At 35.0% G+C, this 21595-nt stretch overlaps 1 protein-coding gene across 13 annotated transcripts in view; it reads left to right on the top strand.

The window, feature by feature from the left end:
- FOXP2 (forkhead box P2) overlaps positions 1-21595 on the top strand; it is a 543660-nt gene that overhangs the window by 44047 nt on the left and 478018 nt on the right. For 10 of the 13 annotated variants that reach the window (XM_057304321.1, XM_057304320.1, XM_057304317.1 and 7 more), the window contains one exon: positions 21012-21156. The exons of 2 other annotated variants lie outside the window; for them this stretch is intronic. The gene's annotated coding sequence lies outside the window, so the exon portion shown is untranslated. Of the gene's footprint in view, positions 1-1005; positions 21157-21595 lie in introns of all 13 variants that reach the window. One more of the 13 variants, XM_057304318.1, reaches the window with a different exon arrangement.

A 21595-nucleotide genomic window follows, 5' to 3' on the forward strand; every position in this document is an offset into this window, starting at 1 on the left:
GAGAGAGAGAGAGAGATGGAGAGTGGGGTTTGCAATTTCAAATAGGAGCCAAGGAAGACTTTATTGAAAAGATGACATTTGTACAAAGATCTGAAATAGGTGAAGGCAAGAGCTGTGCTGTTATCTGAAGGGGAAGGGATCAGCAAAGGCAACTGTCTTGAAGCAGAAGTATCCTTGGCAAGTTTCAGAAATGGTGAGCAGACCAGTGCAGCTGGTGCAGAACAAGCAAGGGCAAAGAGTAGTGGGCAGTAGAATTGGGGACCGAGGAATACCGAACATAGGACCTGCAGACAACTCTAGGCCATTGAACAGATGAGTAACACCACACGGTTTACCTCAACATAACCACTCTGGCTGCTCTGTTGAAAATAGCTCACAGATATGTAGGGATGAAGGCAGGGAAGGGACCAAGGAGGAAACCAGTTAGGAATTTATTGCAAGAATCCGAATGAGAGATGGTGGTGGCTTGAAGAGTAGTAATAGTCATGGTGGTGAGGGAGGAGAGCAGATTCTGGATATATTTTGAAGGGTTAGCCAGTAAGATTCCCTGACAGATTGAATGTGGTGTTTGAGACACAGAGAGAGGAGTTAAAGTTGTCTCAGGGTTTTTGACCTAAAAAACTGACAGGATGTTACTTCCTTTTTCTGACTTGGAGAAGACCGTAAAGGGAGCAGGTTTTGGGGAGGAACATCAAAAATTCAATTTTGGCCATGTTTGAGATCTCCATTGGACATCTGACTATAGATGTTAAGTAGACAAATAACTATAATATCCTGGAGTTTGCAGCAGATGTGAGCTGTAGGTAAACATGAGTAAGTTAGCATTTAGACATTATTTGAAACTATGAGACTGGTTAAGACCAAAAGAGGGCTCCAGAAGGGAAACAGTCCAAGGACTTCTCTTACGTAAGGTCTGGCAGGGTGAGTACCTCACAGTGTGCTAGAAAACTCCCACTTTATGTCTGGTCCCAGAGTAACTAAGAATGTCCCCTTCTCTCTCTACAGGGAACCTCTGGGAGAATAAGTTACATGATCACACGATGAGTATCTTTTATATCTACTCTTCTTTATATCCACTGCTTTTTCTCTAGTTCATTAATCCAGTGGCCTCCCATCAGATTTCTTACCTTCTCTCTATCCTCAACTTTTCCCACCAATTTTTGCTCTATTTCCAGAATAATCATTCCATACATAAATCTAATAATACTTTTCCCCTCACTAGACTTTTCCTGTGGCTTCTAACGTTTAAAGAGCAAAATACATTCTTTAGTATGAAATTATAAAATTCTTTGTTATTTAATTCTTGCCTCTGCCCAGCGCCTTTTCTTGCCATCTCTCTCTTCTCCCTTTTCTTCTCACTCCTAAGACAAGAAATTGATCTCTAGTTCCTTAGAGATGAGGACTTTTTCCCCCCCTTACTATTTGGGAGCTGCCAGGCAGCTGCCAGGCCCCCAGAAGCTGCTCTCCTACAGTACAGAGCTGTGTAGGGATGGGAGGCTGTGCTCTGTACCGCCCCTCCCGAATCTTCCCTACCTACAGGGAGTTGGGGATGGGTGAGCAGGCACTGCCAGCCAGCTGCTACCACATGATTGGCGTAGGCTTTCTGCAACACAGAACTGTGGAAAATGAGATCACCAACATTCGCCGATGTCTAAATCCACACAGAAGGGGGGAGATGGGCACTGTTCCTTGGCTGCCATCTCCTAGAAATACAGAGCTGTGTAGGATGGGTGCAGTGCCTGGCCGGAAAGCCACACACTCCCACTGTTCTTACTGAATTTTCATAGATTTCCATGAGTAAGTTTCTCTGTTGTTACACCTCTTTTGATGACTCACCAGAGGCTAAATAATTTATTGTCTTTACTAATTTTCACTAGCTTAATAGATACTCCTTAGTGAGAGGTTTCCTCTAATTTCTCACACCACAATTATAGACATCTTATCTCCTATACCATACCTTTTTAAAATACTTAACATATCATAAACACTTTCTGCGATTGTATGAACTCTAAGTATATTTAGTGACCAGCAGGTGGTCATTACACCAAATATACTATGTATAATATACACCACAGTTACCTGATTCTTTCCATAATCTTAGGTTGCTTTTGGTTCTTCACCATTATAAATAAAACTATTATTAACAGGGCTTGTGCATGTATTTCTGCCCAATTTGTGAATATTTCTTTAGTGTATATTTCTAGAGGTAGAATTATGGAGTAAAACATCGGGAACATTGCCAAATTTCTTTCCAGAAAAGTGACACAAATTTCTGATCCCTCTAGCAATGTGTATTTTACTGATTTTCACTAGATTCAGATATTACTTGGTTTTTAATCTTGCTGCTAATTTGATGACCAACTAGAAACTTAACTCATGATGAAAGCATTTTAATCTTGTGCTTCTGATCTTCAGTGCCATTTTTTTTTCAAGTTAAGACTAAAGCCTATTTTGTAGGTAAAGGCAAAATTAAAAAGAAAAAAGACAAAGAAAATCTGAGTGGAACCAGAATAACAAATCAAAGGTGCTATTTTCATTGCTGTTGGCTACGCAAGGTGTGGTATGGATTTTTTTTTCTTTGTTATCGTGAACAGTATAGGTTTTAGAATACATAGTCACTTCTCGCTCAGCTCCTTTCACACTTTATTTTCTAAAGGTAAAGTCTCAAGAGGAAGAAATAAATGTTTACTTAGATGAAAAATGTATGAGAAATTTAATGATGATCTAATATAGCTTGTTGGTAAATATAAATGAGAACAGCTTTGAAATTTAAAATATATAAAGCAGTAGATTCAGTGATTCAAGTAGTGTTATATATGAGATCAAAGAGAAATCTGTGATGTTTTAAATCTGTCTCTGATTTTGAAAAAGTTGGTTATCTGTACAGTCTTTGTTATTTCATCTACAAAATGCTGGCGTTCCCCATAGATTTGTTGTGCCATTCCTTGAATGTGGAGAAGCTCAAGAAAATTAGTGAAAAAATGTCTTATTTATGAATATTTTAATGGGACCATGTGTTAATCAAAATTTTAGTTTGAAATTTACAGATAAGCAAGGGAAGGAGACTAGAATGATCTTGTGGTAATGGCTTAGAGTCAGAGACACCAGGCTTAGATTTAGCTTCACGAAAACTTGAGCTTAATGTAGATACAGATGGCTACGTATAGAAATATTTATAGCTATGTGTATATACACTGGTTAGTATACACACACGTATTTCCTTCCTTTGTTAGTTGAGAGCGCCTAAAAGTGACAAGCATACTTAGCACCCATATCTTGGTTTCTAATACCATTCTTTAATAAAAGAACTAGGGATCCTTGGAGAAGTGGGACTTACTCTTGGATTGGGGCAGAAAATATACAGGATGAACCTGGAGCTCTTGTAATGCCAGAAAATAAAGCTATATTCAAATAAAAATATAATATGTGGAATAACCATGAGTTCATACAAGTGGGAGAATACTGTACAAGTGGGAGAATAATTTCCTATGTAGAAGAATTCCAAGTAATTTAGGTAGATACTTTACCCTCAAGGAGGTGGAACGTAACTCCTCACTCCTTAATTGTGGGCTATGGATGGTGACTTTCTTCCAAAGCGTACAGTGTGGAAAGGGGGAAAAGAGTTAATTTATATTAGAGAAACTTGACAAACCCATCCTCAGCTAGCTCATCAAGGTCAGCATCAGCAGTGATATGTCATGGTCGTAGTATGTATACTTGATATGATGTTATGAAAGTGACAGTGTACCCATACGGTCTTCTCCCCTCACCCCCAAATTTCATAACCCCAGTTTAATCTTGAGGAAAACATCAGACAGGTCCCAATTGAGGGACACTGTACAAAATACCCGACCAGTACTCCTCAAAACTGTCAGGGTTATCAAAGACAAAGTCTGAGAAACTGTCACAGGCAAGGGGAGCAATCCTAAGGAGACATAATTACAAAATGTAATATGGTATCCTAGATGGGATCCTGGACAGGAAAAGGACATTTGGTAAAAACTAAGGAAACAGAAACAAAATGTGGACTTTAGTTAATGTTAATGTTTTAAAAAATTAATGTTAACATTTCTGCATCTCTAGGCTTAGTATGGCTAAATTGGGTATGATGGGGAGTTAGGGGTGGGTAAGGACTTGTGGCACTGTTGAAAATAGAAATATCTAACACTATTTAGGACTTACTGTAGGCCAGGCATGCTTTTAAGTACTTTAGATGTTTTGATTTTTAAAAACAAGTCTTTGGTATTTTTATTCTCATGTTTGAGCTGAAGAATTGAAAGATTAAATAATTTGCCCAAGATTAAGCCTAGATATTCAGGCTCTGGATCCTCTCAACTATTGGGCTTTACTGAGAACGCTTGCTTTAGGGGGAAGCTGCAGGGAACAGTTCCCGTCTGTCACCAGGTTTGGCTTCTGCCAAGGTATGTAGGGTATAAAACATAACAAGACTTCTTTTATGTGTGTGTGTGTATATATATCTATGTATATCTATATATATATATTAGACAAAACCTGAAATTTATATATATATATATATTAGATGAAACTAGAAATGTTATTTCCTTAGATTATAGTGTGTGATTATTTCATGCTCATCTTCTTGATACTTCTTATCCGCTTATATATCAGCTGTACTAAAATTATTCTACATATTGCTGGAGTCCCCAGCTCACTAGTTTTTTGGTGACTGGGCAAATACTCTTTGCCGCTATACCTTAGGCCAAGTACCCATTATTTAACATCGCTGTTGTATTACAGTATTTAAAAGTCTTTCTCTTTTTTAAAATCCATCCTTTTTTATAACAACATTTGGATTTTGTTGGCTTTGTAATCCTCAGGAAACAGATAAAGTAACTGAGCCCTGAGAACACTAAATCAAGGTTGTATGACAAGTTTATGTATGATAAGCTCCAAACAAGTAATCTTGTAGACTTCTGTTGTGCTTTTCTTCCACAAAAATCCCGTGAAGTTAGTTCCCAGCAATTCTTCACTTTCTAGAGCCTAGCTTACAACAAACTCAATTTTTTTATTTTTTATTAAAATTATTTTATATTTACATAATTATAACCCAAGTAGAGGCGATGCTAATAGGCAGAGACAAGTATCTGCCCAGAAACAAATATGTTCTGTCAATCGAGGTGAACTCTTTGCCCATGGCTTGACTCTTTAGGGTGCGCCACCATCCCGTTTCTTTATTTCCACATAGTAAGTAGTGAGGGACTCGTGAGATTTATTTGAGGACACAGAAATATTGTGAGGGTGTTTATTTGTTTGTGGCTTGTATTAAAATTCTATAATTTAACCCACAGAAAAGTAGTCTCTCATTTTATACCCACAGTCCATTATATCCTGACCAAAGATGTGCCATGCCGCTGGTAGGTAACTAAGCTGTTGCAGCTGAGCTTTTTTATTCAGCTACTACTTCGGTGGAAATGCCTCCCAGCCTCATTCCTGCTCTGACATACATAGAAAGTGATGGCGTTTGGAGAGCACCTTGGGTTAACCTGTGACTGGCGGTGATTGGCCTGAGGGGCCTGGCTGCCCCAGGCTCTTCTAGCCACCCTGAGGGCAGAAGGGATCAGCAGCTTGGCATACCTGTAACGTGTTTGTGACACTTCATGTGCTTTAGCAGTTTGTTCTGTGACGTGCAACGGTGTGTCTTCCCCAAGTGTATATAATTTCCGCACAGAGTTGTGTAAGACTTTTAGAAAACTAGTTATGCTGAAGCCTGGCTTATGTAGAAGACCGATAACATTACAGTTTCTTAGACTGATTTGAATCTTGCTGTTCGGAACTCCCGTCGGACAATTTCATTATGCTGGGTGGGGTATATCTCGTAAATGGCCCAATAAATCTCCCTTCTTTCCACCTAGGTTCTGAATTAAATGAGAAATAAAAGAGAGGACCATATTTACCAAATAGATGAGTCACTCTTCCTTCCCTGGCAAGAGGTAGTAAGGCACTAAGGGAAGACCAAGAACCCACAAAAGTTTGTGAGTGAGCTCCCTGCAAACTCTCAAGAAACAGCATGAGTGGGAAGGAAGCATTTCAGCCAGTGTCATTAAGTGATTTGCCATTAACTGGACAGCTATGAAAAGCAGAGCACTGTAACAACAGAGAAATAGGGCCTTATAAGGAATTCTTACTAGAGCCTCTCAAGAAAGGCGTTAATTCCCAAAAGAGGACCTCAAACTGAAATTTTTCTAGCTAATGACTTAGGACATTTATACGTGTTTTATAAAATCATTTAAAAAATCAGATTATTTTTCTATTTTCGGTGGATAGTTTTAACTTTAGGAAGCACAAATATTTCAGAAACAGTATAATTTGTACAAAAATACCATTTTTCTTACTGTTAAACTCCAAAGAAGCATTATAACTTAAAAAATAAAAAATAAAAATAAATAAAAATAAATAGAACTTAAAAAATATATGTTATGAATTTCAAATCAGGGCATGGATGAAATTTCAAGTATCCGGAAACCTTTAGAATAGTTTCCAGAAGGTCCATTTCAAGTAGAAAAGTTTGGAAAAGTAAGAGCTTAAATTTTGCATGGCATCATACCATTTATGTTAACTTAAAATCTCTTCAAAAGGAATTGGTTGGCATCTGTTACATTATATCCACCTTAACTCAAAGCACTTTATTTCCCGGTGTATGGCTGTGTCTTAATAAATTGTATAGCCTTCTTTTCCTTTCTCTCCATGTTGAGTAGTAAATCATACATAGGCTGAAGTATTAGGCAAGTACTGCTGTTAATGAAAGATAAAATTAAATATAACTCTGAGGTATCTTTAAGGACAAAGCATTCTGAAAGAAAAATTAAAATACTATTTTTAAAGAGCCCACTTCCAGCTTGGATAGAGAAATCAAACTATGTTCCACAATATCCCCAAAATAATGGAGAATCTTTTTATCATTTAAAAATATGCTTGCTAGTACTACTCTAAAAGACATGATTTATCAGAGTCATATTCTAAAGCACTATGATTAGATTCTCTTGAGATTTAGTTTCCTTTCATAGTTTACCCTTACTCCTAAAAATGGAATGATTTAAATTAAATGATTTAAATTAAATGGAATGATTTAAATAATTACTGCTAAATACTAAATACTAAATAAATACTCCTAAAAATGGGATGATTTAAATAATTAAAATTATTGGGTCAGGATAGTTAGGTATGTTTTCTGCCCTCTGCACAAAACCATATCTCACTACAAAAGATAACTGTGGTTGCACTTGGAGAAGAGAAACAGTATATTTAATATACAAAAGGTTGTCAGAATGAAAAATAGTACCTTATAGCATTTTATAGTTTGCAAAGCCCTATAACATATTTTATCTTTTTTGATTCCCATCACAATGCTAGCTTATATATGTAGAAAGCTCAGAGGTTAAGTGACCTTGCCAAGAATAAACTAACAAGCAGCTGATTTGTGACACAAATCCAAATCCTCAGATACGATGTCCAGTGCCATTTTCTCAATACCATTCCATGTAAGGACAAAATGTATTTTATGTAAATTCTGAATTTTTAGTTAGGGACAATAAGAAGTTTTAAAGAGCCAGATTTTTTTCTGGATTTAAGGAATCTCTTAACTACTAAGATTATCCAACTATATAACTGGCTACCATGACAAGTAACAATGATTAGAAATGGTTAGGCAGAGGCTAGATGGCCATCTGTCGAGCTTGATGTTGGACTGGATGACCTTTAAGATCCTTTCCAATTTGGAGATTCCATGACTCTATGGTGATAATGATGCTGTTTCAGCCTGTTGCCAAGTAACATGTCTATTGTTTTTCCTGCCTGTCACACACAGCAATGGCAATAACTATCGTTTTCCTTATATGCCATGACAAATTTATATCATAGTGTCATATTAACAATTAGCGTTCCCGAAGTTTCTGACCTTTATAATGTTCAAATCTATTCTAAAGATGCTGCCAAAATTTCATTTTAAAAGGTGTGAAAATAAAATTCCTTTGCTGAATGACATACCCTAAAGCAGTATCTATGATTCCTTCCTCTTTCTTTTCCTTTCAAGGTCCATCAATCACACCCTCCTCAATCCACCATTGCCTGTTACTGATTAATGGAGGGACGCGTTCATTCATCCACTCTACTCATTCTGTAAACATTCATTGAATCTATGAGCAGAGCACTATTTGAAGCCAAGAAAATACAAGATGAGATTCATAATCTTACTTGCTATCAGGGTGGTAAAGCAGAGGAATCCATTCTTGTCAATTCAACATGTATTCATTAAGCAGCTAACAGTAAGGTTATATAGTATCGAGTGCAGATCTACCATCAAAAATGACTGAGTTGGTTTCTGAATCCAGATAAATCAACGAAGTCTAGGAGGTACAAGGTTTACTTTATCTTACTCTTTGGCTATAATGCAAATGAAACTCACCACTCTGTACAAGCAACTCTGTATCAAACATAAACGCATACAAAGGCAGAAACACGTAAAGAATTTTGTTTTGCTACTATAAAATACTTTATTCTTAGCTCAAGAAAACTCAAGCCCCATGTCAGAGGTTTTGAATGGTTTCATTGGTTTTTGCTAAATTCTTGTGCTTGCAGCCAGCTTATGGCTGCGATTAACGAATATATGTGTTTAGTTCCAATATGAATATTGGTTGATAGTTTGTTGTTGTTAAGGGGAAAGATGTGTGTGAAATAACACACATGTATATTGGAACTTAACTAATTCTTCATTTGCGTAAGTGACTCCTTTGCTGAACCTGAAGTTTTTGTATGTTGGAAGAATATTTCTTCAGTTTTTTGTCCTATTCACGCAAAAGATGTGGGCCTATCATTTCGTATCCGTGTGGGCTTAACCATAGGGTAACAACATGACAACAGGCTTCCATCAGAGTGAGCACGTGAGAGAGTGAGAAAGACAGAAGTCCGTTATTTTGAAACCTAATCATAGAAATGATATCCCATCATTTGCCTTATTCTGTTCATGAGAAACAAGGCACAAGGTCCAGCCCACATGCCAGAGGAGGAGAGTACATGGGATAGAGAAACCAGAGGTGGGGATCATTGGTGGCCTTCTTGGAGGCCACGACCACAAGTATAAACCCTCCTAGAGTGTGTTCCTTGCTATATTCTTTAAATTGTTGAAAGACATGCCATTTCCATAAAACCAAGCCAAAACCCCTGAAAGCTGTTTTCAATTTTCCCTTTTTTGTTCCTTTCTCTTAGTCAATCACAAGTGAAATGAACATTAATTAATAAATATCTGTCACATATGACCTGTTCGTTTCATCTCCACTGCCACTATCTTAGTTCAGATTTTCATTCTTTCTTATTTGGATTACTGCTTTTTATTTATTTTTATACCTAAAATGTCTTTAATTCCTCTTTCCATGCAGTTAATATTTGACACCAATTGTTCACCAGTTCCACCCACCACCCTTGGCTTTCTGAAAGCCAAGTGGGTGCTGCATCATTGAATTCCTGGTGCTGAAGACAGTGTCTGGACATGGTGCCCTTGCAAATATTTTTGTCTGAATAATTAGGTCTTAGAGCAGAATGGGAATCAGTATTCAGAACTCCCTAAATATTCCAAAGCCACCGAATCTTCCTCATTTTTTCTTGGCATATTGGATGTTTCTCCTGATGGGAAAAGTGCTGAATCCATCTTTTTTTCTAGTCACATAGAGCTTCTTCTCCTTGTCTTTTTTTCTTAGTCCCAGTGTTTTACCTGCTGCTTTTTGAATATTGGTCTTGACTTTTTCTCTCCCTGAAACACCACCGTCATCTCACATATTATAAATAAACAATTGCCAAATATATACGATTATCAGCATAAGCTTTTCCATGCCAACTAATAAAAAAGCTATTACATAGTTCCACTATGAAAACAAACTAAAATAGTGCAATAAAGTCAAGTCTTATTTTCTTTACAGATAAGTGCTTTCTAGCACACATCTACAGTTTGCTGAGGTTAGAGTAACATTAGCAGCGCCAGCACCAAGAATTTCTCCTACTATTAATTCTTACCATGCTTTAAATATTTTTTATCTAGCTAACAAATTGCATTCATTAAAGTAATGAAGTGTTTCCATTTTTGCAATCAAATAAAAATAAATGTCAGCTGGAGCTTCTTGAGGTAACAAGTGAGACCTTTGACCTACCTGCTTTATGTAAGTATGTGTTAAAAATAAATTAAAAACAAAATATAACAGAATCATGGATAAAATTTAATTTAGTATCCATATCTCACATAAAAAATAATTTCCTTTGGAATTTTTGAAATACTAAGGATGTAGTAAACCCTACAAAGAACTCTGGTTTGAGTACTTTTGGTATATGCTCTATAAAATATTATCAGCAGCATTTATAAATAAGAAAGATTCAGGGATTATGGGAGTACCATTTAAAGTACAATTAGATTTTCTAGCAGGTACTAATTTAAAAAAAAAACAAAACTTAAACTGCAGTAAGATTGAGCAGATACATGAAGTTCCCCTTCTCTAATGATAAGCTTTAAATAGTTTGTTCATTTTTAATTTAATTATTAAAAACAGGTAATACATAATACCTTGTAACCTGCTGTGCTACAAGGCTGTGAAGAGATGTTATGTTTTTAGCCTCCCAAAAAGCAAGGGAGGTGTGGGACATCTGGCTCTCCATTTGTCCCAATGTGCCATACATTTGGTATTGGTTTCTATGTCTGTGCAGTCATAAAACAGTTTGAGAAGAACTGTCTTAAATATCCATTTCCCCCTCTCAGGAAGCAATCACAATAATCAATTTCTTGATATTTATCTAGAAATAGTCAATGTATATATAAACATATATGTGTCTCTATATGTAATTTTTTTTTCAGAGATAGTAATATAAACATACAGACTGTGATGCATCTGGCTTTTTCACTTACCACTGTACCTTGAAATGATTCCCTATTGGTACATGCAGGGCTACTGTATCGTTTTTTTCCTGCTGCTTGTGTTGGTTATTAAATAGATATATCTTCTTTTCACAAATGGTAAATTTTTGAGAAGCTTTGTTAATGTGTGCTTAAAATAGGTGTGTATTTTTTATGTCTGCTTCAACAAAAACAACCTGAAAACGTCTTAAAATTGCAATGGTTTATGTCACTGGTGGTCACTTTCCACTTTTGGGGTTTTCCTAGATATCAGTTTTCTCTCGTTGGCTGAACTATTGTGTTTCTAGCTGGGCTTTTATTGTACAAGCAGAACGTTTTTGATCAGATTGTATTTACACGACAGCCTGAAACTGTGGCATTCTGTCAAGTACATCGTACACATTTAAAATATTGTCTAAATATTTATTCACATGATGGATTACTGTGGCTCAGAAAAAGGCAGTTACAACCTATTGAGTAAATAATTTTAGTTTTTAAAAATTTGGAAGGGCTTTGAAAGGGTCGTAATGATGTCTTATCTCAGTTGTTAGAAACAGCCACTGAATACCCTTGCTTTTTTCTCTAAATGGTATTTTAATTCTTAAATGTTTAAGCAACAAGACACAACAGGAAAAAACACAAAGGAAAAATTCAAACCAGTTGCCTGCAGGTATAGACCTTCCTTCTTCCTTCCCATGATCAGATACCATCTCCCCGTCATTGAAACAACAAATAGACTAACAAAATCACAGTCAAACAAAGAAATACTATGGCGGCAAAATGTTAAGATTCCTTGACGTGAAACAAAACTTCAAAGACATACAGTTGAAATTGCAAAAACATTTAAAATAAGTGGGTCTATTTCAATCAAAGGAGAAAACTTAATTTTTGTAATAGATTGTGGTCTGATTTAAATTTGATTTTTGTGAAACTTCTGTTTAAGAAGTAGTTCATTATTTTTATGTCAGCTTGAAAGTTGTGTGCTTTATGCTGTTTCTGTTCTTTCGTAAAGGAGACATGGTTTGTGGTCTTAATTAAACTTCATGTACATGTGTGAGTGTGTGTGTGTGTGTGTGTGTGTTGTTTTCTTTTTTCAGTCATGTGGCACCAGGACCTTTTATTTATAAAGTTTAGACTTTACAAACCTTTTGCATTTATCTGAAAGTAATTTGTTATTTCTAAAGAAAGTGAGGGAAATAGTTTGCATTTTTTTCCATGCAATACTAAGTTTATCTAGACATTGTAGGTTTGTGATTGTAACATCTTTTGACAAGCAAATTAGACCGTAGAAAGAGCATCTAACTTGGAGCTTGGGGCGTATGGTGCTACCTTCTGCAAATATAACTCAGAAACAAGTCATTCTGTTCAGTGAGGGGTCATGTTTGGATCTGTTTCTCTACTTTATTGTACAAGGGGAAAAGTAGCCTCCTCTTTTAGAGAAAATTATAATCTCAGTAGAAAAATGTACCTGTCTAACTTGAAGCTGAAAGTAAGAAAGATTAAGAAACTCATGTGCACAATTTCATTATTTTTAAGATCTAAAAACCAACTTGAATATATAAAATAGTTAAGGAAAACAATTAGGGTAGCCTAAATCCAGTAGTGTAGTTATTTTAGTTATTATCCCAGCAATTAGAATTATTAATCCTATGAAAACTTTTCTGTATAATATATGCTATTATTAAAATTTAGTGCCTGGTGTGTTATAGTATGTAAGCATAGAGAAAATAATTGTTCTGAAATGATCAATTGAACACATTATTTTTGCATGTTGACATTCCTATTTTAGTTACCTTATCTAGGACTAATAGGTAAAATAGCCCAATATGTACACATCTTGGGATTTTAACATATGGGTAAAGATGAGGAAAGGTCTATTGATCAGTTTTTAATTCCTGTTGCCATTTTGTACACACACACTTCTACAGATGGTGGAGTTTTGACTGCCCATCAGAGCGCCAATACCTTTGAGACAGCTGTTTCAGATAAACCTCTTTTACATGCTTTAGGTCAAGAGTAGTCAAACTGTTACAGCACCTGCTTTTGCATATGCAAATCTGTTGTTTTGTCATTTCATTAAACAAGAAGAGGTAACAGTCTCTTGTGGTTGTAAATAAGTCTGGAACATCGCCTACATGAAATGAAATCCAGTAAAAAGACAACTGTGATTTCTGTTGTGTAGTCCTGGGAGGTTGCTACTGTTTGGGGCTTTATTTCTGGAAGACTGCCCGTAATTCGGAGGGAGGGTAGAGAGGCAAGTTTATGTTTGGAGGCAAGAACAGGGAAGGTGTTTGCTGTCATTGACTGTAGGGTAGTTGTGAAGTTTGACATGCCCAGAAGCTACCGAATGCCATGTGGGGCCCCTATACACTGCATACCTCAGTTTTCATCATCTGGTGAGCCTGCAGCAGGATTTCCAGGCACTGGAGTCGACAACATGTCTACTTTGGTTTGGAGCCGATTGATCCACGGAACAGAACATGCTTGTGGGATCTTCCTTTGCTATAGAATGACATAAATGATTGAAATGCTTTCTTTAGGAAAAAAAAAAAAAGTTTTATTTGTTTATAGACCTTACGGCTTATGGGAAAAAATTGTCAAATAGTAACGCAAGCAGAGTTTGCTGGAAACTTTCATTAATGTTTTTGAATTATTTTCTTATTCAACTTTGATACATTAGAAATGAAAGTGGGATAACAATTGGGGGGAAGAGTGGGTGGCAGGAAATTCTTTCCTTTTTTATTATATTTCTTAAAAAGAGTAGTGGCATATAATAAAAATGGCACCTCAGGATTTGCAAATTGAAGATTTTACTCTGTGTTGTCATAGTTTGCTGTGGGGGAAGAAAGGGAAATACTAGAATTGATGAACAAATGTTGCATGCTGTCATTTTAGATTACATTATTTTAGTGTGAAGTTGTTCCTAATTTTCATTGTGAGAAATTGTGTATATGACTTAGAAAGAAATGATAAAAATTTGTTAATTTTGTTAATTGTGTTGAAGTGTGTTTATTCTGACATGGATTTACAATAAGAAGGAGTAAAAGAATATTATTTTCTAGCTTTGGGGGAAAATTAAAAATTCTTCCCTGACCTTTTAACCTTGTCAAATGATTTCCCTGTTCTTGACACAGTGCATTATATTTGCAAAGGTTGGAAGTTAACTCTTCAAGGTACCAGACATCATTTTTATTGGGATATTAATTCTCAGAGGTGCTAATCTCATCAAGATTTGTAGGCATTTTCTTTCATAGGCCATTCTGATTTGTAGCTCTTTCTTTTCACAGCAGTATTAAATACCAAACCTTCTCTGATATGGAAGTTCATTAGAGATATGTCTTTGATGGCAGCCCTTTCCTGGCTTCAGTTTCAAATACCTTGATGTAAAGCTTAAGAAGCCATTGTGTTGTAAGCCCTCCTTGATGTGCCTTATTTAGATCTGCATAGTAAATCAAGGAAAGTAAATAACAAGGCAGCAGATGGAAGCATGGAGATAAGGCCAGTGAACAATTGTATTTGTATTTTGTTATGATGTTGACAGGAGCTAAAATTCACTAATCTAGTTCAACTGATCTGCATTTCAAAGAAATCTCATTTAGCAGCAACTTGAAGGTTTGTAGGATAAAGTTCTTTTATTGCAGCTTTTATTGCATTCTTTGCTAATTTATCTGGTCAAGATTTAGCCTTGCTTACTTAAAGCTGCAAGCATGTTACAAGGAGTCTTAAATACTATGAAAGCATTAATGTCTAGACTATGAACTGAAGGTAATTACATATCCAGCGCTGAATAGGGTACATTTAGAAAATACTGTTGTCCAAACTCAATTGTCAGGGCAATATAGATAAGGTAGTCTTTTTTACCCCCTCTCCTGCTTGTTTGGGCTGAGATTTTTTTTCCCCACTTCATAAATAAGCTAATATACAATCAACTACTCAGAAATTATGCATAAAATGAGTCGATCTCCTTTAAATGTATATCTATTGATGCTGATATTGGTTGTGCCCTTTTGAGAATGGAAGATTATTATTAGTTTTGGAAGTGTGATATCCTTATTTGACTCTGCAGTTATAAACATGTATACTACATAAGTGAAGTATGTGTAATGTGAAATTAAACGTGTTGTAATAAGCCTGCTTTGTAGACCACAAGTACAAAGAATATTGGTATTTTCTAATTTATAGATGTTATTTATATATGTAATTATATGTGTTTATTTAATAGAAATAATTATTTTATGTGTATATTTATGTATTAACTAAATTTTGAGTAAGTTTGGCTTGCATTGGCTCTGAAAGGAAAGACTACTGGATTAGGACAGTTATACTGAGCTCAGGTCCCATCTGTGCCACTTACACGCTCTGAGATCTTAGATAAATTACTTTCTTCTGTGAATCTCTCCTGTAAACTATGGAGGGGTGGGGTGAGCCAGAGACAAAAGAAGTCTTCCCAATTAGAAGATCTTGGTCATTCATTGATAGCTCATTTTATGTCCGGCATCATACTTGACCGAAAGTTCATGTAAATAAGTTCTCTTCCCTGAAATAACTCTTGTGTGAAGATTCCATTTTCTGAAATTTACTGCTAATCAAAGTAGAATTTGGAATATAATTTTGTACTTTTTCTAACTCTAAGTAACACCTTGAGTGACCCCAGATTTGTTGGGTATACTGGTTTTGATTTTACTTTCCATGAAATGCAGAGGTTTACTTCAGGAGTCTTTATAGGGAGATTTATTATATCATTTAAAATACATTGTCATATAACAGGATTTTCACCAAAAACCTGTAATCTTGTTTTGAGTTCTAAGTTTTAATGTTGATTTAGAACTTCAGAGCGGATATTTAAAACCAAATATTTTATTTGGCTACCTTAGTATGGTTTGTCTAAATGTGTTTTCTACAGAATAAGTCAAATAATGACTTGATAGTTCTCCATGACACATATTTTTGACAGGCTTTTCTAGAACTTGAAAATAATGGTAGTGAAAATTATTAAAAATTATTTCTAAGAATGACATATGAATAAGACATAGTCTGTTTTCAGTAGTTTTTAATTACGTGTGAAAAATTGGATATATGGATAGATGGTAGATTAAGTGAACAGTTTTCAACAGAGGGCTAGTGAGAAAATGCTATGTGAGCTGATTACTTCTGGCTAAGGAAATATGGGAGTGCTTCATGGAGGTGATGATAATTGAAATGAAGCTTGAAAGGTATAGTACAATTTGAACAAATAGAATTTGAGAAAGACAATCTAGATGGAGCAAATTGAGACTTTAAATGTTGATAAAGGCAAGCATGAAATGTTTGGTTTTGGAATGTAGGAGAGACCAAGAGGAACAATATACGGGAGAGACATTAAATACTATGATGAAGGGCCTTAGGTTTCAGGCTAAGAAGTTTTGGTTTATTTAGTCGATATTAAGGAACCCCTCCTGTTAAATGACACTAATTGATACGCTAGTAAGAAAAGGTGCCAGGGAAATATTTGCATGATTTGAGGTCAAATTTATTGAATTAAGGTATTAATGTGTTTTAGTCCTCCCCCATGTCAGTCTAAAAGATTATAAAAACATGTATTTGAAAAATCTTGTCAGAGATGGTGTATTCTGCAAATATTAATGGTTGGAGAGGTGTTTGAAGATATTTGGTGGATGAGGGCTATGAATTTGAACTTGTCATTGGAGAAACAGGAAGAGGACTGTTGTTATAGAGGTAGAAGAGACATTGTTTTTAGAATGCTTTATAGAGACATCTTTTGGTATATATTTAAGAAAACTTGAGTGCTCTTGAGTAAAGAAAAGGTTTGAGATGCAATTCTGAAGATATATAAGCCATTATTAATTTGAAGAAGGGTCAGAACCAGAATATTCAAGTGAACATGTTTAAGAGGCAGTAGAGGATAAAGAGCTGAGTCAAAGACAGAATGAAAAATTGCACTCACAGGCTGTTTCAGATAATGAAATTAAATAGCAAGCATTTCTTAACATGTAAATGGATTCTATATCAGAAGATTTTTTATTGGTTGGTCAGAACACAGACCACACTTTCTTTAAGAAACCATGTTATACATGGCTTTTAGGTCATAGGCTAGCCCTTCATTTTGACCTTGAGGTCAAAAAGGGGTGGTCCATGACCCTTATAGAGCTTGCAGATATTATTTGTTAATATTTACCATTTTTAAAAAAATATGAAACTTCTTAAATCTTAAAAATTGAATCTTTCTCTCTACATCTCTGTCTCTCTCTCTCACATACACACATGCTTTTCCAGCCTCTCTTGAAAATTCACATTTGGTAAGACAAAGCCTGCATTCCTACACAACAAATGAAGTAGCAAATACAGTCATCTCATGGGGGGTTAAAAACCACCTCTTTAGAGACTTTACCACAGAACCTACAACTTTGTCTTATTTTGTGCCTGGCTGCTTTATAGTTTTATTTTTGGGTATTTTATGAAAACATGTATTTGGAAAACTTTGTCAGGTTGGGTGTATTCTGCAAAGAGTAACGGTGAGAGAGGTGTTTGAAGATATTTGATGGTGCAGGGGTGATGAATTTGAAATTGTCATTGGAGAATTGGGAAGAGGACTATCATTGTAGAGTTGGAAAAGACTTTATAGAATCATTGGTACATATTTAAGAGAACTTGAATGCTCTTTTGTGAGTGATATTTTCTGATCCTTATGATGTATTTGTCTACCATATTATTCTTTCTAGTAATATTTGTCTTGAAACCTTACCACTGCATGCAATAATTTTTAAAAGTGAGACATACTTGGATTACAAATGAGATAGCAGGAATAGATTCCCTGGATTCTAGTAGGCTTGGATATCCCCCCTTGTCTTCTGTTGCCTGTAAATACTCTGCAGGACTTCATTATTCATTCCCTCCTTAACTGTTGGTTATTCCCTTGGGCTAGAAAGAATATTACCAGATTTACATTTCAGAAACCAAACAGAAAGTAAAAAACACTTAGGTTGTAGTGTGGAGTGTGGGTTCGAGGGAGTTAAGACTGGAGCAAGGAGATTGTATATTCAGTAGGAGCTTTAAATCTGAGGGTCAGGAGAAAGGGGTGGACTGGATATATACATTTGGAACCATTAGCAACAAGTAGAGGTTAATCCTGGAAGTAGAGTGCCTGTTAAGAACAGAGGAGGAGCAGAGTGAAGTCTTGAGAAAAGCGACATTGAGGAGGTACCTTAAGAATAGGAACTAGCAGACACTGAAAAAAGGTCTGAGAGGTAGGAGAGGAATCCCGAAAGAGGGGTGTCATGTAAGCCAAAGGGAGAGTTTTAAGAAGGAAGGAGTGAAAAATAAGCTGAGTGAATGAGAGAAGTTAAGCAAACCAAGAATTAAGAATTCACATTTGGATTTGTCAGCTAGGAGGTGACTCCTATGCTGATTATAAAATGTTTAACTTCTAGGACATGAGAATTTAGTAAACCTTTGACCATCTGTGTGAATTTGTTAATGTGAAAAGAATGGAATCTTGTTTATTCTAATCCCAACAAAATATTTTTTCATGTAATAGCATCATGGAAAAAAAGAAAAACAAAAATTTGTTGATAAAAAGAAATAATCAAATGATGAATGAATAATAAATTAATGATACTTCCAGTGAATATGTAGTTATCATCTAAGCTGGGATACTTTTAAGAAGGAAAGGGATAACCATGAATAATTACAGTAAGTATGAACCTCATCTAGCCCAGGTAATCGAGGAGGAATGCTCACCTTGATTATAGTTCATGTTTATTGAGTGCTAGCTATTAGCCGGACACTAAGATGAGCTCTTTACCAGTTTATATGATTTCATGACAAAGGTTTTGGTTGCCAACATTAATAATTCTGTCTTTGTATATACTGAATTTACTGACAAAAAATGCTGTATATAATTTTGATGACCTTATAGAACTTAACTCTTTATTTAAAAAAAAAAAATTGGTACCTACTGTATACCAAATTATGTCCTAGGGAATGGAGAAATGAAGATGATTAATACACTGTTCTCACTGCTAATGATCTACCAGTGTAATTGAGAGACTCTGAGAACAAAATTTCAGTATAATGTGGTAAAGTGTCATGATGATAGTATAGTTTGTGAAGGCCACAACTTGTATTTTATAATTATGTCCTGTCGTTTTTAGAGTTAAGTTTATAATGTATTTGAACTTTGTAAGGTAGAGTTTGGTTTTTGTTAAAAAAAAATTCACTGATGGAAAAGACAAGGTATAGCTGATTGTATGTTTCAGTGAGGTTTTTCTTTACCATGGAAAGTATGTTCTGTGTATGTGCACACGTGTGCATGTGTGTGTATGTGTGTGTGTGAGAGAGAGAGATTAGTTCTATATCACAAAGGGATACATTTCCATATCTATAATGTAATTTTAGCCACACTCAAGCTATATTCTGTGAAGGGTCTGGCATATTTCTCTGACACATCTGGTAGATATGTGTGGCATTAATTAGCATAGGTATTGCTGTAAATGACATGTCAGTCCAGGACAACAAAAAGTATTTGTTACTGATGTCAATCATTCATCCTTTGTCAGTTCAAAAGGCTTCCCTAAAGGAATGCACATTGATCTTCACTGATCCAAAATGCAGCAAAATCATTTCTGTGTTCTAGAAACAAAAGTGGAACTACCTATGTTTGAAAAACCATATGGAGATATTCATACAGAAAGTGCATGTTTATAAATTTGAGTAGTAAAAAGACTGTTAAATTAGACCAAGATTAATTGAATCTTTTGAAAAGAAAACAGCTGTTTTCTGTAATCCTAAAATCTAGTCTTGTGTATTTTCTTTCTCAGAGCTTTAATTTTTGGTAGCCTAATTTGTGTTTTTGTTTCACCTTGAAATAATTTTGAGGTATGCCAAGTAAATGATTGCAGGTGTCCCCTACAGTGGTTAAAAACAAAGGTGATCACACAAGTATCAATCTGTGACTATACTGATGGCTTAAAGAGGCACTCTTCTGTCTACATATATCTGGTTTTTGTATTTGGCTATTCTGCTATAGATATCAATTGACTTTGTTTACTATAATCCCATCACATTTATCTTTTTGTAATAATAATCACAAGTGTAATACTCTTACATTTCTGAGCAAAAGCTGGCTTTAAATGTATTTCCCCCAAAACATCTATGTTTTATTTCCAATTTTTCTCCAAAAGCTCCCCTATGTTCTCATTTATTATTTAATGGAAAGCTTTAAGATAAGGCAAGAGAGTGTGGTCTAGGGTATGGTACAGTTGAAGACATTTATCTTAATATTTCATTTTAATGAGGCAGAAAATATCCATTATTAGAAAACTATAATTTGATAAAATTTATAGAATACAATTAATTGTCTTAAAATTATGAATGTTCATGCCACCAAAGGGCAGATAACTGGACGTCACATTTCTGTATCCTTGTAAAGGTAGTATGTGTTATATTTTACATCTTATAGATTTGCTAGAGAATTAACATGAAATTGGATTTAGGATGTACCCATGTTATATACTTTAATTTGATCAACATACTTTGTTTAAGTAGCAGTTCCTAACATTTGTACCATCTTTAAAATTTTTACTCCAGAGCTCTTACCCTGCCTACAGATCCTCTGCTGTCTGTTTCTAGTCTGTCTCATTCTCTTGAAATCATCTTTTTTTATTATTCCATTAAAATTTTTAAAAATGGATTTTCCTTTACACTTTTCTAATCACCCTGTAATTCTTTAGCTCTAAGACATTAAAATGAATGAGTAAAAATATTTGATACCTAATCGTCTCTGCCAGTCCATTCAAACTCATGGATTTGCAAAATTATGTTAAAGTCTTTTAAAAATACATTTGAGTAGGCTTTTGTAGTCATTTGGATTTTGAATATTAATTTTCTCTTGCTATGCTGCTTAGCCATAAAAATGAAAAAGAAGATAGATGTGGGTTTCTTTTAGTGGTGTTAATTTAAAGTACTTGATTTATTTATTATAATATTCAACAATGGCAATTCCTATTTTCTCTGTTCACATCAGATCCAACAGAAAATAATGAGAAGCCCCCACCCACCAGCACAGTAAGAAAAAGTTTGATGCATTTTGTAATAATTGATTAAAAGTATAATTTCCCCCTAGATCAAACAAATAATAGAAGTCTGTTGAAGCTTTGTCCTGACCTATTCTGGAAGTAGAAGAATACCCTGGAGAAAGGAGCATTGTAAGCACAAAGAATAAGACTCCTCAATCCTGGGAGAGCGAAATAAAGTCTAACCCTCCAAATGTAAGTCATCTGTACTCTGTATTTTCCATCCCTCAGATTTTGTGGCTATTCAGGTATTAGCTGAAAAATATGTGATAAAAATATTTGGATTTTTTTTCTGTACAAAATATACAGGTGTTTTGGTTGGTAACTTAAAATTCCTATTTGTGTTAACATTTTCTAAGTAGTAACATAAGGTAATGATTTGCAATAATAATATTTAATGCAAAATAGATTAGTTTTAGTTTTATCTTCTGGCAGAGAACTGTTCAGAATTTTGAGAGTATTCTGATAAAAAGAAGGTAACTTCCTTTGATTTAATATCTGCAGTTGTGCCATCATAATCCCTTTTTGCTCTAAACTTTAGTTCTTTCTTTTTCTTTTCTATTTCTTTACATCTGAGAATAAGACTATCGTAATATATCTATTTAAATCCACCTTCCAGTAAGAGAGACATTAA

This window comes from Ursus arctos, unplaced genomic scaffold (assembly GCF_023065955.2).
Source record: "Ursus arctos isolate Adak ecotype North America unplaced genomic scaffold, UrsArc2.0 scaffold_3, whole genome shotgun sequence".
Classification (NCBI taxonomy): domain Eukaryota; kingdom Metazoa; phylum Chordata; class Mammalia; order Carnivora; family Ursidae; genus Ursus; species Ursus arctos.